Source organism: Otolemur garnettii, unplaced genomic scaffold (assembly GCF_000181295.1).
Source record: "Otolemur garnettii isolate 467f Iridium unplaced genomic scaffold, OtoGar3 scaffold00157, whole genome shotgun sequence".
Taxonomy (NCBI): Eukaryota; Metazoa; Chordata; class Mammalia; order Primates; family Galagidae; genus Otolemur; species Otolemur garnettii.
In genome coordinates, this window is record NW_003852552.1 from 248,343 (window position 1) to 253,149 (window position 4,807).

Consider the following 4,807-nt stretch of genomic DNA (forward strand, 5'->3'; position numbering starts at 1 on the left):
ACTTGGGAGGCTGGGGCAGGAGATGCACTTGAGCCCAGGAGTTGGAGGTTGCTGTGAGCTGTGAAGCCACAGCACTCTACCCAAGGGGACAGCTTAAGGCTCTGTCTCAAAAAAAAAATAACAGTATTAATTATAAAAGCCAAGAAGTAGAAGGAATCCAAATTTTTATCAGTGAATGAACAGATAAATAAAAAGTAGCACATTCATACAACAGAATATTATTCTGCAATAAAAAAATAAAGTACTGATAATGCTAGAAGATAGATAAGACTTTAAAACATTATGTTAATTAAAAGAAGGAAGTCACTAACAGTCACATATGTTTTGTTTGATTTTGGTTTTGTTGTTGTTTTTGCAATTTGACCAGGGCCAGGTTTGAACCCACCACCCTCAGTACATGGGGCTGGCACACTACCCACTGAGCCACAGGCACTGTCCCTAATGGTCAAAAATGTGTCCAAGTTATATGAAATGTCCTGAATAGGCAATTCAATAAAGACAGATAGTATAGTAGATTGGTGATTGTGTAGGATGAGAAGAGAGGGAGGTAAGAAGGAAAGGAAGAATAACTGTTAATGGGTATGAGGTGTCCTTGGAGAGTGATAATAATGTTCTAAAACCGATTTGGTGGTGGCTGTACCAGTACATGCATAAACTGAAAACCATACATTTTACTCATTAAAATGTATGGTATGTGAAATATATCTATAAAGCTGTTATTTTGAAGAATAATGATAATTGGGTGGCACCCGTAGCTCATGGCCACGTGCACCAAGGCTGGAAGGTTTGACTCCCTCCCACCCCCCGCCAGCTAAAACAACTGAAAAATAGCCGAGTGTTGTGGCAAGCACCTGTAGTCCTGGCTACTTTGGAAGCTGAGGCAGGAGAATCACTTAGCCCAAGAGTTTGAGGTTACTGTGAGCTATGATGCCACGGCACTCTACCAAGTGTGACAGCTTGAGACTCTGTCTCAAAAAAAAAAAAAAAAAAATATATATATATATATAATGATAATTAACTTACATAAGACGTTTTGAGTTATTTTTGAACTAAACTTTTTTGGCCCTCTGAGAATTCATGTAATTAAACATACATTTATTAAGTACATTTGTCACAGGGGCTACAAAGATGAATAAAGATCCAGTCTCTGCCCTCATGGTAATCTCAATCTAACAGTGAAATGAGACAAGCAAACAAATATAAAACAACTAACATTAGGCAATATATGGGATATTAGTGAGGTCAGACAAGCTGCTTTAACAAATAAACCCCCAAATTGCAGTAACTTTCATGTCTGACAATCCAATGCAGGCATCGGCCTTTCATATGATTTGGGGCACTCTAGCATCTTTCACACTATGGTTCTGCCATCCTCTAGGGCCCCAGACTCACCTGTATCTAGCTGAAAAAAATGTAAAAGATAACAAGCAGAGAAAGTCTGCTTATTTCATTGCTTCTTTGGCCACGCACACTTCATTCCTTCCACTTGCAATAACTTGTCCCAAGACCCCAACTAAATGCAAGAGTAGCTTGGAAAAATAGTTTCCATCAGGATAGCCACTACCAAGTGATAATTATATGCAAATGGAAAATCTTAATCCTGGTGAAATAATTAAGAAATTTACTGGTTTGTATAACTAAAATTTATGAGTTTGCCATCACATTTGTGTAGTTTTGCTTATTTTGTCTGTGTTTTCAGGGTCATATCCAAAAAATCTTTACCCAGACCAATGGGTAACTATTTATAAAAACCAAAGGTATTACCCATAGAACATTTAGGTGAGATTCTTAAATCTGCATGTGAAGTTTTTAAGCTTCACATATTCTGATTCTATCAACATTGAAGAACCTAAAAGACACTGAGGTTTTTGTCTACATTTTTTTCTAGTAGTTTTACAGTTTAAGATCTAATCTTTAAGACTTTAGTCAATTTTGAGTTGATTTTTGTATATGGTGTGAGATAAGGTCCAGTTTCATTCTTCTGCATGAGTATATCCAGCTTACCAACACCATTTATTAAAGAGACTGTCCTTTTTCCATTGTGTGTTCTTGGCACCATAAATATTTGCAAACTATACATCTGACGATAAAGGTTAGTATTCAAAATATGTAAGGAACTCAAATAACTCAATAGCAAGGAAACAAATAACCATATTTAAAATGAGCAAAGGACATGAACAGACGTTTTCTAAAAGAATACATTAAAATGACCAACAAGTACATGAAAAATTCTCAGTATCAGGAATCATTAGGAAAAGGCAAATGAAAGTCACAATGAAATATCATCTCACATCTGTTAGAATGACTTCTATTAAAAAGATGGAAGACTGTAGTCCTAGCTACTTGGAAAGCCAAGGCAAGAGAACTGCTTAAGCCCAAGAGTTTGAGGTTGCTGTGAGCTGTGACATCATGACACTATACCCAGGGTGAAAGTTTGAGACTCTGTCTCAAAAAAAAAAAAAAGGAAGGAAATAAATGTTGGGGAATATGCAGAGTAAAGAGAACTCTTGTACATTGGTGGTGGGAGCGTAAATTAGTAGAGCTGTTATGGAAAATGGTATGGCAGTACCTCAAAAAACTAAAAAGAGAAGTATCATATGACCTAGTAATACCACTTCTTAAGGTATATATCCAAAGGAATGAAATCAGTATGTTGAAGGAATATCTCCACCCCCATGTTCATTGCAGCATTATCACAATAACCAAGAGATGAATCAACCTAACTTTCCGCCCATGAATAAATGTGTAAAGAAAATGAGCTATTTATACACAACAGGATATTACTCAGCATCTACAAAGGGAGAAATTGCGACTCTCAAAATCCAGAGACTTACCAATTAGAACACGAAAAAGTCTTAAGGTTTTCAAGAGATAAAGACAATTTTCACTAATATTGCAAACATTACTGTGATTCTCTGCATCAGAGGGAACAGTTATTGGCTATTCTATGTAGCATGATCTCCAAAATGGAGTAAGACGATCTTTCAGAGGATAAGAAGAAAAAGATTTTGTTCGTAATTTGCAGGATATTATTAATTTACTTAATTTTACAAAAACCAGACTAATGAATAATAAAAACTTTTCAATAGAAATATGTGAAGTGACCCAGAATCTATTTTGTATTATACAGAGTTTCTTTGATTATCTCGTGATAAAGTACTTAAAGGAGGTGTAGAACTTAAAGATGCATTAGGCATTTTTCTTTTATTAAAAGATAAGTGTTTCAAGTGTGCCAACCTTTGCTCTGATGACAAAAGGCTCTTAGTAATGTGTTACCTAGAATGTGCTTTTAAAAAAGAATAAACCGTGCTTGCTTTAGGAGCACATGTACTAAAATTGGAAGGATACAGAGAAGATCAGCATGCCCCCTGCACAAGCATGAACCTTTCCATATTTTAAAAAATAAATAAATAAATAAATAAACTCCCCCATATACCTTCAAAGGAAAAGTGACATTTTAATAATAACAAACACCTTATTTTCAAAAGAAAGTCACATTATGGAGATACCATCGGTAAAAGAAATGTTTGAAAATATTTGTAACATCTTGGGCTTTTATTGCTAAAACTATGTGTGCCATCTATGAAAACAAAGAAAATTCATATATTTGCACCCTTAAAATTTGAATACATAATAAAAAAATGACAAAAGACAAAGTATTCACAGAAAAAGAAAAACAAATGGTCCTTAAACACGAAAAATGCTCACCCTCACACCTAAAGTATTAAAGTTAAAACTACAAGATAGCATTCCTCATGCATACTGACAATAAAGTCTGTTGGCTTAATGTGGAGAAATAGTCACTCTCTTAAATTGCTGGTAAGTGTGCAAAATGTTACTATCCCCATGGAGGGACATTTGGCATCATCAAACACAATTACATGGCTTTACTTTTTGATCCAGCAGTGCAGCTTCTAAGAATCTACCTTAAAGGTACAATGCCAAGAATATGAAATATATGCACTAGTTATTCTTTGCAGAATTACTTTTAATAACAAAAAATTGGAAACAACCTAGATATCCATTCATAAGGCACTGATTGTATAAACTATGACATCATGACACAAAGAGGGAAGTGCAACATCTTAAAAAATGAAGGAAAATTTGCTGATTTGCTTATTTTTGCAAAAAGAAATATAGAAAGGATGAAAGTACTAACTTACAAAGTAATAGAATGGGGTGGGAGAGAGATGGAGGGGATAGGGATAGCAACAAGTCTTCTCTGACTATATCTTTTCTATATCACTTTAATTTTTAAACTATGCAAATGAAAAAAGTATAAAACATTAAAACTTTAAACAGAAACAGATGAGCATAATATATATGAAACATAATATAATCATACTGAGAAAGTGATTATTTAAAGTAATTTTTAACACAATATTCTGCCTGCACATCTTATTTAGATATATTCAAAAGACAAAAAGAACTTCAAAGAAAACTCAGTAGGTTTCTTTTTATTAGTAATATTGATTATAATTTCGAAGCTAATTTAGACATACTTTAGGATAAAGTAAATAATATATACATGTTAGTAAATAATACATACATGTTAGTAAATAATATATACATGTTACATATGATTAGGCACCATTATTTTTAAAGTAAGAAAAAGAAGTATTATACAATAAATAAGAACAAAATTGGTGATTTGCGTCAACCTGGATGAGGTTGGAGAATATTACGTTAAGTGAAATGAGCTAGGCATAGAAACATAAATACCTCATGTTCTCATATGTGGAAGCATAAACTGTTGATCTGATAGAAAAAATGAGGAATGTAGAACTACACCTAAGGGACAGTACTT

The 4,807-nt window shown here is 33.8% G+C and overlaps 1 non-coding gene across 1 annotated transcript; it reads left to right on the top strand.

Moving 5' to 3' along the window:
• Positions 1 to 3,306: 3,306 nt before the first annotated feature.
• On the top strand, positions 3,307 to 3,414 carry LOC111728434. Its single transcript, XR_002775731.1, has one exon. It is a non-coding gene; the product is annotated as a U6 spliceosomal RNA (small nuclear RNA).
• The last annotated feature ends 1,393 nt before the right edge of the window (positions 3,415 to 4,807 follow it).